We start from the raw sequence: 14,881 nt of genomic DNA, 5'->3' as shown, positions 1-14,881 counted from the left end.
GTTAGCCGTGTTAAAGGCAAAATGGAACTTCTTCCTTGGGGGGAGGAGGGGCAATGGAAATGAGATCTTGGCAGCTCAGGGAGTTGATTCCACAAAAAATAAAGCTTTCTACAATATATCATTCTCCCATGCGAGTTTCAGAAAATTCTTTTTCTTGGGGTGTCACAAGAATTCCACTCCCACAAGCAACAGGTGGGCATGAGGACCTCTCCCCACCAGTAACACATTCCCCCCAGGAATCAGAGAGAAAGAATGGGTTTTAAGCATCACTGTGCTTGCAGTGGAGTGAGGAGAACAAGGGCTAACACAGGGTTAGCATTTATAGTATGCCTGGCACTGTACTGGGGTTTTTGTTGTTGTTATTTCATTTAATCTCCCTTAACCCTCACAATAAACCATCCTAATTTATCAAGGAAAAACAAGGAAATATAGAAAAAGTGGTTACGCTTTTAACGTGTGTAATACTGAGCTCAGCACTGCAATACAAGCATAACAGCTGGGACTCAGTGTAGCAGCCAGCCAGATCAGAGCAGGCATATTCCAGAACTTGAGTACCTACAATAATGAACCAATCTGCAGGAAATCCGTTAGTCCTTTCCTCCTATTTCTGAATGCTTGATTTCATCTTTTTCATTGCTCCATTCAGATGCTAATCAAAGCCCGAGGGCAGCCGGAAAACACTTTTTCCTAAGCTGATGCTTCTGTGAACTCGGAAGAGTATTCAATACGGATGCCATCTTCCAGTCAACTGTCACAGTCTTTGTCTATTTGCCTTTTTGAAAACAGAAAACCTATTGAATTTCCGCTAATGCAAACTTAATTTTCTTTCATTTTCCAGGTCATTACAGAAACTGCATGTGGTTCTAGCCAAGCAATCACCCTTATGGCTTTTGGCAAATCTATTTACAAATGATTAGACATAAATAAAACACTGGATTGCATTTTAGTTAATTTTGCTATTTCTGTAGACATTTTACAATCAAACAGTATTGATATCTATAATAAAAGTGTAATATGCTAATTAGACCAGATGTCCTTCTGGATGACCTTCCAGATGAAGCCAGGGCTACGAGGGAAGCCCGGGTCCCACCACCTCCCTTCTGGTGCCAGCAGCTGGGGGAAGGAAGGCCTACTCTTGCATGAATTTTGTGCATCAGGCCTCTAGTACCTAAACAGTACTGGTATCCAAATGATCAGAAACCACAAAGATTGTACAGATTTACAGAATAACCACAAACACTTATGCAACACATATTATGTGCCAGACACTGTTTTATTGCCTCTGCATTGTTAACTCATTCAATCCTAGAACTTAGAAAACTCAAAAACTTAAAGATCTTGTAAGTTTGTCCTGGCTAGGTAGCTCGGTTAATTAGAGCAGTGTCCCCATATGCCAAAATTGTGGGTTCAACCCCTAGGCAGGACACATATAGGAGTCCACCAGTGAATGCATGGGTGAATGGAGCAAGAAATTGATGTTTCTCTCTCTCCCTCTCCCTTCCTTTCTCTCTCTCTCTCAAATCAATAAATAAATTAGTTTTGAAAAAATGATATAGATAGATAGATAGATAGATAGATAGACATAGATATTTCATGTAAATTCAACCCCCAACTACTACTTAAACATCCTCCATTATATTGTCATGGGAATATACTTTATTGAGAGGAAAAAGTCACATGCTGAAGTTCAGGAGAGCTTGGTCTACCATATTCATCAGGTAATTAATTAGGTAATATTTGTATGGCACTTTCAGATGTCATTTCCTTTGATACTTACAATGACCTTATGTATAGTTGCAGCTCCCAAGTCTTCATCTCTATCCTAATCTCCTTCCTAGTCCTATAGTCATCTCAAACTCAATATGCCCAATTCTAATCATACTGTCTTTTTAACATACCTTTGCTTTTCTCACACCAATCCCCAGTTCTATTAGTGAAAAATCCCAGTCATCCTAGACTCCTTCTCTCTCACTCATCTCACATCTAATCCATTATCAAGAGCTGTTCATTTGGTCTGGGTAAAATCTCTTAAACTGATACCATTAATAACCTGGTTGTTATTAATAGGAAAAGAGTCAAGAGAAGACTTGATAATATAGGTATGCCATTTATACTACAGTTTAATACTCTCCAAGTATTCCCTGCAGATCGATGGGGAAATGGACTGGACAAAGGCAGTTTACCATAGATGTATGCCCAGTAAGGTTTGGGTGATGTGGGAAGATGCTTACTTGTCAGTCACACCTGGGAGCAATTCAGTGGCTAGAATAGACATGGCTACTGCAAGGGTGTGAAATCTGAAATACTTAACTCCTGAACAAAGCATCTCTGTCTGCCTCTCTCTATTTCTAGCTCTCTCTCTACTCGCGCTTGACTCCTGGTTTGTGAGTCAGGCTTGCAGGCCTCGCATGCTCTGTACTTGCCAACGTGGCCCAAAGCCATGTGATGACCCACACAATGAACTAATGGACTGAATCTAGCCTGATGCTACATCAGACTCAACTACACCGTGGAATGGAAACTCTGGACACCGGCCTTGCTTTTAGTTCTACTGAACACCCAGCTGCATATTTTCCAGGACTGGTTTAAGGCCATGAGACTTTGCAAACTGATAAATATAATTCCAGGCAAATAAAAACCATTCATTCTCCTGTGTGAGTCTTAGAAAATTCCTTTTCTGAAGATATGGCAAGAACCCCACTCCCACTAGTGATGGAGGAATTCTACCCACCAATCCTCTGGCAGCAAAACCATCTTCTCCATTCTAACTGTTCCTGCCACGGTTCAAGTCCATGTCATTTCACACCTGGTCAAAAGCAACAGTCTTCTCACTGTTCTCACTACCTCCAGTCTGTCCATCTCCCTGGCCTCTACCTTTCACCACTTTAAACTCTTTCCACACACATGTCTTTTAAAAACATCAGTGTAAAAATGCTAATTTTTCTATTTAAAATCTCTTAATAGTCCCCCATCACCTTCAAAGCTAGGCTGCCTAGTTTCTACCCTCAAACACTCCGGCTCTCTTCCTCTCTGTTGCTTTAGGGATGTTCTGTCCTCGGCCTGAAATGTCCACCTTTAGCCCACCCATCCTACCCAATCCCTTCTTGGCCAGCACCATTTCCTTTAGGAGGTCAGTCCTGATAATAAACACATAACGGTAAATCTTTATAACTTCAGACTTGGCAATGGATTCTTAGATATGATACCAAAAAGCACAAGCAACAACAAAAAAATATAGATAAATTGGACTTGATCAAAATTGAAAACTTTTGCACATCAAAGGACATTATAAAGACGGTAAGGAGAAAGCCTACAGAATGGGATAAAATATTTGTAAACCATATATCAAAAAAAGGTCTCATATCCAGGATATATTAAAAACACAACTCAATAATAAACAAATAAATCAATTTAAAAATAAGAAAAGAATCTGAATAGATATTTTCCAAAGAAGAAATACAAATGGTCAATAGCACATGAAAGGATGCTCAACATCCTTGGTCATTGGGGGAACCCAAATTAAGACCACAAACATATACCATTACATATCAAAAAGCATGGGCTATAATAAAAAAGACTAATATTACCAACTGTTGGCAAGGATGTGGAATAACTGGAACCTCACAGGGAGAATACTAAATGGTACAAATACTTTGGGAAACTGACACTGTCTTTAAAAAGTTAAACAGCAGTTACCATAGACCTAGTAAATCCCTCCTACCTATCTACCCAACAGAAATGAAAGCAATGAGCACACAAAGAAATGTGTGCAAAAGTTCAGAGCAGCATTACTTCAAACAGCCAAAACCTAGGAACAATCCAAATATTCCCCAACTGGTGAAGAGATAAAGTGCAGTATACCCAGACAACACAATACTACTCTGCAATAAAGAGAAATAAACCACTTGGATGAATATCAAAAACATAATACTAACTGAAAGACATCAGACTCAAAAGACAATATTATATGATTCTATTTATCTAAAAATTCTCTAGAAAAGGCAAACTATAGAGGCAGAAAGCAGAATACTCACTGCCTGGGACTGGGAATGGGAAGAGAGAGTGACAGCAAAAAAGCACAGAAAGATTTGGAATGACAGAAGTCTTTTAAAACTGTATTGTGGTGATAGTTGTGCAGCTGCATAAATACACTAAAATTTACTGAATTAAACACTCACAATAAAACTGTAGACAATGTTTCCTTCAGTTCTTTATAATTCACAACATAATATTTGGGCTTAATATTAAGATGGTTTGTTTGTTTGTGTTTTGTGTGTGTGTGTGTGTGTGTGTGTGTGTTTTGTTAATCCTCACCCAAGCATATTTTTCCATTGATTTTTTTTTTTTTAGAGAGTGAAATGGAAGCGGGAATAGAAAAGAGAGAGAGAGAGAGAGAGAGAGAGAGAGAGAGAGAGAGAGAGAAACATCAATGTGAGAGAGACACATCAATTGGTTGCCTCCAACCGAGGTATGTGCCCTTGATCGGAATCGAACTCAAGACCCTTCAGTTGGCAGGCTGATGCTCTATCCACTGAGCCAAACCAGGTAGGGCAATATTAAGATTTTTTTAAATTTTAAGTCCCACATTGATGAGAAATCATAATAAATTACCATTTTAAATTATAATGTCGACAGTAGTGTTTCTCAAAGTGTGGTCAAACCACATAATCAAAATAATACTGAGAGCTGGTAAAACTGCACTCCCACCTCCATCTCCAACCCCTAACCCCCACACACACCACTCCCTACACTGCTAATCCACCTCTACCAACTCCATTTTTTCCAGTGTTTTATCACCCTCTAACACACCATATAATTAACTTATTTATTATGTTATTGCATTTTTCCAGCTGTGATCCCCGCACTCCCACACACATACACGTACAATAGCAAGAAGGCTCCAAGAGAGACTATATTGACATAACCCCATAACCTAGAACAGTTCCTGATACTCAAATATTTACTGAATGAGTGAAATTTAGGTTCCTGGGCCTGACTGCAGATCTACCAAATAGACCCTTGGAGTGGGGCCCTGGAATCTACATATTCACCAGTTCTCCCAAATAATGGCAAGTGAACATGTGGGATCCACTGGCCCACAGCCCTTCACACATGGCCATAGCAACTTGAGTGGGGGCAAAAATAGTCTAATGGCAAGCGCTGTCCACAAAGATATAAATAGCTGTATGCTGAGCTTACAGACTTAGCACAATGTTAGATGAAGTGAGGATCAAATTCCTCAGATTTTGAGTATGACATAACAAAGTTTTGCCTCAACCACAGCCACCCACACAAACCTAACACAATACTCTTAGCCAGACTTTTAAATTGGATCCCAAGGGGCTTTTATGTAACCATAGGTTCAAATTAACAACCAAAAAGGATTCTTCTAACTGAAATGTTCACTGCAAACTCAAAATAACTGACATATTCTTATCTCTGGTGCCAACGATGCTATACACCCTATTCGAAATATGCACTTTAGACTGTTTTGGGAAATTTACACTCTACATTTAAGAAACCATCATAAGGAGAGGTCATGAATTTTGGTTTAAAGTAGCTATGTTTGGTATCAAATGGTAGTTCATGAAGAGGCTCTTTTACAAGAGATCACGCACAGAGACATAAGGAAATAAGGAAAAACAGGTTGCTGATGGGAGATACCACATTTTCTCATCTGTCAAATGGAAATAAACAGTATCTAATCTGCTTATCTACTCAGGTTGTAATGAGGCTGGGGGGGAAAAATCATTAAAAGGTACTTAAAGAGCCCAAAATAATATATACACTAAAAAGTTTTTTTTCTCTCTGCAAGATGCTTACCTTTATTCCATTATATTTAAACTTTAAATCTAATGTGTTGCTCATCTTAGCACTCTCTATATATGAATGTTTTCATTTAATTTGATAACCAAGATGAAGGAAATGGAATCATCCTATATAATAAAAGCCTAATATGCTAAGTGTCCAGTCATCCAGTCATTCGTTCAACCAATCAAAGTATAATATGCTAATGTATGCTAAGGTCACTCAAAGGCTCACTATGATGTACACTGACCACCAGGGGACAGACAGTTGACTGGTTGACCAGTTGCTATGACGTGCACTGACCACCAGGGGGCAGACGCTCCAACCAGTAGGTTAGCTTGCTGCTGGGGTCCTGCCGATCGAGACTGAGAGAGACAGGTTGGACATGCCCTGGAGCCCTCCTGCGGTCCCTCCCTGGCTGGCCAACCTCCTGCGTCCCTCCCCAGCCCCAATCATGCACCAGTGGGGTCCATCAGCCTGGCCTGCGCCCTCTCGCAATCGGGCTTCAGGACCGCCCTCCCCCCCTGCCCCCGAGTACACAAATTTCATGCACTGGGCCTCTAGTGCATTTATAAAGTATAAGAGAAAACAGGAGAACAGAATGCTTGAGGGAGTTGAAATGTGGGGAATATGTCTTTTACAGGCACTGTCAGATGCAAATTTTTAAAATTTTGTGCCAACCACCTGAACTACTTTAATGTATTTATGTGAACAACCTTTCACCATCCCCCAATTTAAGACTGGAATCTTTAAATGTTCTGAGAGCTAAATTTAAGAAGTTAACCAGCTTAGATGCATCCCATGCATCCCCAACAGCTTAGGAGTTCATTAAACTCATGTATATGTCCTATATTTTGTGAACAGTGAACTACATGTCTGGGACACAAGATGACTATGAACTAGCAGAGGAGAGAAGCATGAAAATACATAATTTCAATATTGTGTATTATGTAAAATAACCAAAACCTATATGTAGGTCATCATAACCCTGGTAAGAAGGAGAGAGTAATAAATTGCACAAACAATATTAAGAAAAGGTAACAACAACAAAAACCCCACTTGACTCTACTTGAGTTCAGACCACCATCATCTCTCTTAAATTACTACAACAGCCTTCACTATTTTCCTTCATTGCATTCTTGCTGGAGCCACCATCTCTGCCCTTATGCATTCTCCATACAACACGAATTTTGTTTTTCTAAAATATTTATCTGATCTTGTTACCCGCTAATTTTAAAACTTTCGATTCAAATTCTTGCGATCACGTTATATAAGCCTTCAGCATTTTGTTTTCCTTACTGCCATCAGGTATAGACTTCCCCTACCTACAAATCCAGTCCAGCCTCCAAGGCCCAGATGGTGACCTCCCTAGCATTCTAACCAACAATGATTGGCCTTTTCGTTCTCTGAACTCCTGAATCTTTAATTGGCTCTGACTCATTTTATGCTAAATCTTAGCTTGCCATACATTACCCTTTCCTGTTTCTTGAATGTATCTGTTTTCCCATATAGAAGGTAAAATCTTTAATCCCAAAATCCACTCTTTGTACTTGTTCGGAAAGTGCATATATTCCATAAATATTTGTCAAAAGGCATGCCAATTATTGTAAAAATTTCTTTTTAGTTAATTTATCATGGAACCACAGGTTCAAAAATGGTAACCAAAGTTAACCATCCTTCTGCTCTCAGATAAACTTTAAGAAAGCTATTATTGCCCTGAGGAAGAAGTCAGTGTATAATATGTTCAATGGCAATAAATGCAACGGAGAAAACTAAGCAGAAAAGGAAGTAGGGTGTCAGGACTGAGAGAACAAGCAGGTTGCTATTTTATATGAAGTGGTCAGAGAAGGTCTCAGTATCAATGGTATGGTCTCTGAAATAACATTTGAGCCACGGGTTTGAAGAAAGAAGTCATGTAGCTATGTGGAGGAGTGCCACAGACAAAAGTTGCAACAGCAAGTGTAAAGCTCCAATAATGTGCATTTGCTTTTCAGAATATTTAATTCTGCAAGAGAAGCTGGACAAGTGTGTAGCTAATAAGACACAGGTAAAACTTTTAAGATGCGTTAAGCATAGAAAAGCAGCAAGTGAGTAGTTTGTCAGACATACGCAGAATTCATATTAAAAATACACATGGAAGAAGTTAGTAAGTAACGCATGTGCCACTGAGCAGATAGGAATGGAAGGACCGAGAGAAACCTAAATTCAAGAGGCACCTAATAATCAACAAGCTGTAAACATAAGATACCTGATACATTAAATATTCATGAACACTAAATAAACATGAGACATATGAGGCACTCTCTGTATGAGATCTTAAGTTAGTTATCCCACATGTTCTCTGCTCAAGAAACACAAACCCATAGCTGCTCAGCAAGCTAAGTGACAAGCTACAGGTAAGGCCAGGCTTACTTGCCCCTGTGTTTCTCTGATAAAGCAACTCTGTGTCACTGGTATTACCAGGCATCTTCTATCAGGGCCTCTCACTGCAATTCTGGTCCTCTCTGCCAAAGCAGAGAGAAAAAAACATGACAACTGTGTAACCCATGATTCCTGGATCATGGTCCTTCACTCTCTTACATCCTCTCCTAAGTGTTAACTTTACCTCATTTCTTTCCCCTCCCTCTCATAGTGTGTTTTAAATATATACAGGGTAGGGCGAAAGTCGGTTTGCAGTTGTGAGTAGTGAAACACAGTCTACTCTTGTATTATTATTTATTAATTATTGCATAATATTCCATACAAACAACTGTAAACCTACGTTTGCCTCACCCTATATATTTAATAAAGCATGTGTTTGAGCATCTTAATTCGCCCTGGGAGTCCTCTCCCATGACCTCTGGGATAGGCTGCCTGGTATGACCCTTGGAGACTACCATTTCCCACACAACAGGCCCTCAGGCAGAGCACTCCTGGCTGGTTAAAGGAACAGTCTGGGTGTCAGTGGGGCATGGACAGAGTAAGAGAGAGAAAAGGAGAGAGTAGGAATTCAAATCTTTAGAGACTGCATCGGGTAGTGCCTTGTAAGCTATTGTAAACACTTTGACTTTTCACCCTCACTAAGATGGGCAGCTATGGTAGTGTTTTGAGCAGAAAAGTCAGATGCTCTAAGGTCTATCTTAAAAGTATCACTGTATAAACAGCAGACTTGTAAAGTTCAGAAAATCCAGGATGAGTGGCCTGAGCAACTAGTGAGTAGAAGGAATGGAAAGACACATGTCATAAAGACTAAACAGGGAAATTTGGTCTGAGTCATGACTCCACCAATAATAAGCTATCAAATCTATTTACGATATTGTCCATGTAAATGGAATTACCTTCTTTTTAAAAGAACAGCATAGCCTGACTAGTGTGGCTTAGTGGTTGAGTGTTGACCTATGAACCAGGAGGTCACAGTTCAATTCCGTGGAAGCCACATGCCCAGGTTGCAGGTTCAATCCCCAGACAGCCAATCAATGATTCTCATCATTAATGTTTCTCTCTCTCTCTCTCTCTCTCTCTCTCTCTCTCTCTCTCTCTCTCCCTTTCTCTCTGAAATCAATAAACATATATTTAAAAAATAAAAGAACAGTATAAAATAATATAACTACTTAATTACCCTCATTGAATTAAAAATATGGAATAGAAATTATGTACATGGCATATATGTGTGTGTGTGTATTTGTCTAAAGTCTAAAGAAAGTACATACCATATTAACAGGTTGTAGTCTCTGGGCTGGAATATATACACTTTTTATCTTCTTTTTAATTTCATATATTTTTCTTAAGGTTCTAAATACATATAATAACAAGTTTTAAGGAGAGAATAGAATTATACATTTTTTGTATATATTCTATATTCCTTAAAACTAAAATTGATGGGCATCTTGGCCTCAAACTCCAGATGATATGCCTCAATAACCACAGAAAAGATAAGGACTTAAAGTCAGGACAGGAGAAAACCCTACAATTATGAGATTGCTCTCTACGAAGGTAATTAGGTCCTTGGGCAGTCCCTCAAGAAATACTAGAGACTCAATCAAAATTCAGGTATTGATATGCATTAGGTTATGTAATCAGGAGGTGAGGAAAAGCCACTGGAAACCCATATACAGACTTGCCTGCACAAAAGAAGACACGAGCTCTGTGGATAGAAAATGTTGGAATAGGGAAGTGGTAAAGAACATGGACCCTGGTATCAGATTAAATAATCAGAATTTGAAATGTGGCTCTGCCACGCCATAGTTCAGTGCACTTGGGCAAATGATAGAATCTCCCTGTGCCTCTGTTTCCTTGTTCCTAAAATAAGGATAAAGGTACCTACCTTCTATGGTTGTCAAGAGGGTTAGTTACATGTGCGTATTCACTATGAAGAAGGCTTAGATTCGGGGCCCTAGATCAGGAGCATCCTGAGGCAATGTATAAAGCAGGGGAGGAAAATAAGGGATATTGAGACCCTCAACTGCAAAGGCAGCCAGGCTCAGTCCTAATTCTGGGTCTAATAAGGAGCAAAGGCTCCATAGGAGAGCTCCAGGGGAGCTTAGCAATCACAGGGTGCTTTAATCCCAACCTGCTCTGGACAGGAGCGGAATGGGACAAGATACACAGAAAACTTGGAGGCATCGCTGGAGCCAAGCAAGAGGGAAATTACTAATCTAGGCCAGGAAAAGAAGGCAGGTCCTATAAGGACCCTGAGCTGGGTGCCCCCAACTTACTAATGAGAAAACAGAAGCTCTGAGAGGCCATTTATCCCAGGTCATCTGGCCAGCAAGTGTATCGTCTGCAATGTAGAAATACACTTCTTGAAAATTGTGATGACTTCAGCAGTGAAAATCAAATTTCCCATTAGGACAGAATTAGGTTGAGATGATTGATGTATAGAAGGCGGAGGAAGCACCCTGTTGTTCTTAACAATTATCTATAAGTCACTAATTGGCTCTTCTGAAAGATGGATTTCACGTCTGACAACCGAAAGTAAAAAGCACTGATTTAGTGGAAGTTAAAGGATTTTAGATATGCTCTTATGTGACTCCACCCCAATTTACTTATTCCAAATCTTACTGGCATTGAAGGCAAAGAATAGGCATGAATAGCTTCACTTATCACTTCTGTATATATTGCATTTACTATTTGTGCTTCCTGTCTATAGTACTGGTTTAAAGCTAATAAGTGAAAACAGCAGTATAGAAACAAAGCAGAGTTAATGTGATACAACATAGTGCTTTTCCTGATGGCTTGATTGTAGTGAAAAGCCCCAACCCAAGGCTTTAAAACTATCTCCCACTGTTCCCAGCTTTCCTTACCCATGGCTGAGTGCTCAGCCCTACTTTCAGTGATGTAGAAGGAGAGGAGAGTGCAGGATCTTTTTAATGCTACAAGGGGTCTCCAAATGCTGCTACTTTCTTGCTCATCACTGCCATTTGCTAATAGCATCTGGCAGTATTGACCAGGTACACAAATAGAGAAGGGATGGTTCAGAATGGAGCGCTGAAGGCTATCCTATCCCTAAGGAAAACAAGGTACCACCAAAGGTATGTAGTTCTGATGGTGTATCTGAAGTCAGAACCAACAACTCTAAACAAAAATGGCTAATTACACCAAAGGAGAAAACCGTCTGCTGCCTAGGTTGTCAGAAGCTCCTGGAGACATGTGGTTTTTATAGAATTACATTCATGGGAACCAGACTAAAAGATTAATTTAATTTATAAGAATAAATATTTATTGAGCATGCACTTCTTGAAAATCTCTATGTTTGGCACAGGTGACAAAGATGATTAAGATAATAGTTTACCCTCATAAAACTTGCATTTCAGAGAATTCAGACATGTTCCTTAAAAAAAATACAGGATAAAATAAGTACTGCAAAAGGGAATACCCAAAAATGCTCAGGGAACCCAAAGAGAGCCACTGTCAAAAGGAAATCAGGAAAACATCAGAAAGTATAGCATGGAAGGAGAAACAGAACATTTGTAAGGAATAGTTGCTACAATAGGAAGCTGTAATTTTCAGAAGAGCTAAAGGATGAAAGAATTATATTGGAAAATAAACTTCTTTCTAGGTGAAAAAAACAACACAATAACAGATGGGAAAGTAGAGCGCTTAAAATGCAAAATTTTCAAAGTAAATCCTTTGCCCATTTGCCTTATTTGTAAAGACAAGTTTTGAAAAGCATTTCTTATACTGAAAAAAAAATGCTTTAGATAAAAGTTCAGTATACCAAGGATTAAAGGGTGTTCACTGTAAAATGTTATCAACAACAGTAAAGGCCAAGTTCCCATGATTCTACAGATACTTACTGAGGCAACTCAAAGAACTTGAGAGTGCATGGGAGGAACACCTGGCGAGGCGCCAAACACTGAATCAAAACCAGTGCCCAGAATATCAATCAGAAGCATGTCTTCATGCGGCATGTTTCAAGTGTTTCCTCTTCTTACATTCTCAACACTTTTTTTTTTTCCAAGAAAGATATTTTGGTAGACACCTTTTAGGAATGGGATGTCAGGATTAGTAACAAATGAATGCACTTATTAATTATATGTAATATTTTAAAATAGGACCTGTAGAAATACATGAAAACCACAGTTTATCCAAACTGTCTTTTAGAACCACTGATTCCTTGCCAAGCTAGTTATGAATTGCAAACATGCAACTATGCAGAGAAATACACTGAGTATATTTGATTCTTTCATCCTTCCTACTACTCCTATAAACCATCTATATATATATATATATATATATATATATATATATATATATATTAATAAAACAAAATCAAAACTAGCAGCCCACAAAAACTGCCTATTTGGACATTCTAAACAATTGGCATAAGAAATAATCTGGTCCTAGAAAAAGAAAGGTGACTGTGCCTATTAGGAGATTATACACACTTAGGAAGAAACACTAAAGACATTTTATTTTGTACAACACAAGAAGAGCTCTACTAGACATATACCTCAATATGAGAAATCTTCCTGAACTACCAAAACCATTTGAGTAGAGCAGAAGGTGGGTCAATGTCTTTCTGGACAGGCAAGGAAGAAGTTATAATGGCAGTTTAAAGGTTTGTTAGGCTTAGAAATACTTTCTTTAGATGTTCTCTAAGGGATTCTGATATATTTCTAAAACAAATGGAACCCCTTTCATCTCTCCGGAGAATTTAGTTCTACCACGGTAACATGCATTATATTACTGGGGGGAGGGTGTATAGGACCTAGACCTATAAAATATTCTACAATGCATTACAAGAAACAACAACACCCTTCTTATCATTGTTGTGGAAGCACTATTTGGCATCTGCTTGTGAGAACTGGCACTACATGTGTATTCAGGATCCAGGAATGTGTCATCCCCATTTAAATATCAAGAGCCCAATAGTGAGCCTTTCCCATTTTAAGACAAGAATACACAACTAAAAACTGCAAACGCTCCCTGTTGACACAAAAGCCTAAAGGTAGTTCATTTATCCATTTGTTCATGTATCACACAGTTGTGGACTACCTGGGTATACTGTGCAAAAGATTAGGCTACCAGTGGTCGGCAAACTCATTAGTCAACAGAGCCAAATATCAACAGTACAACGATTGAAATTTCTTTTGAGAGCCAAATTTTTAAACTTAAACTATATAGGTAGGTACACTGTTATTAACTTAATTAGGGTACTCCTAAGGCTTAGGAAGAGCCACACTCAAGGGGCCAAAGAGCCGCATGTGGTTCACAAGCCGCAGTTTGCCGACCACGGGTAGCCTAGGCAATTAGAACATAGATTTATAACACACAATCCATGCCCTTACACAACTCAGTCTAGAGTTTGTAAGATAAAGCATATTGACCATCTAAAAATATACTAAAATCTAAACAAGCATGCTAACTTTTCTCATTGGAAAATTTGACTGGTGTCTAATGGTGTAGATGTATGTGAATATATATATACACACACATAGTTTTTTAACTTAATTTTTAGATAGCTTATATGCTGTGATACCATAGGAAAAGCACTGGTCTAGGAGTGAAGACTTACATTCTAGTCAAGTGCTGCTACTTACTAGCTACGTGACATAGGGCAGGTCACTTAACTTTCATTAGCCTATTTCCCAAGGCATAAAATGAAGATAATAATACCTGTTTTACCTACTTCACAGGCTTATTATGGAGATAAAGTGGTAAAAAGATGTAATAATGATATTAAATTGTAGACGTCTACAAATGTACAATGTTATTACAATCCAAAACATGAGAACTTATTTTAACTTCTAAAGCTATTAAAGTAGCTAAAATACTTTCATGTTTTTGAAACAAGTTCAGCTCAACTGCAAAGGCTTACTCCTTTTAAGACTAGTGTTGCCCTAACCGGTTTGGCTCAGTGGATAGAGCATTGGCCTGCGGACTGAAGGTTCCCAGGTTCGATTCTGGTCAAGGGCATGTACCTTGGTTGTGGGCATATCCCCAGTAGGGGGTGTGCAGGAGGCAGCTGATCGATGTTTCTCTCTCATGGATGTTAACTCTCTATCCCTCTCCCTTCCTCTCTGTAAAAAATCAAATATATATATATATATACTAGTGTTGATAATTTAAATAAAAATTGACATAATGTTGAAATTAACATTGAATTAATATTAGTGAGAATTAAGTTAATGTTGAAGAATAGTCACCTGGCCAGTTTCTCAGTAGACCAGCTCTACCTAATCACCTAGGAGCCTGTTAAACATGCTGACTTGTAAATTTGAATTTCTAGAGGGCTGCGTTTGGATATTTGCCAATTTATCAAACACCCAGGAGACTTTTACACATAATAAATCTAAGAGCAATAACCTATGGCAAACGATCACCTCATTCTTCTGACCTTACTAGCAAACAAGATCAAGAAAAAATGTCTTGATTAGAAAATAAAAGATCTCATATAATATTTACTGCATTTTCTAGCTCCTTTAAAAATACTTTTAAATTAAGAAAGGATAAAATGTTCTAGATATTAGTTTCCCTACCGTATGTAGTGCTAAAAATAATCTAAGTTGTTATTCTTTGTCATTACTAACAAACACATCCAAAAGCAGTTGGGAAATATGCAATAAGCATTTTGAGCCATTAATCCAAAAAT

This window comes from Myotis lucifugus, unplaced genomic scaffold (assembly GCF_000147115.1).
Source record: "Myotis lucifugus unplaced genomic scaffold, Myoluc2.0 scaffold_30, whole genome shotgun sequence".
Taxonomy (NCBI): Eukaryota; Metazoa; Chordata; class Mammalia; order Chiroptera; family Vespertilionidae; genus Myotis; species Myotis lucifugus.
The sequence above is the reverse complement of the archived record's forward strand: the minus strand, read 5'-3'. Positions refer to the sequence as shown.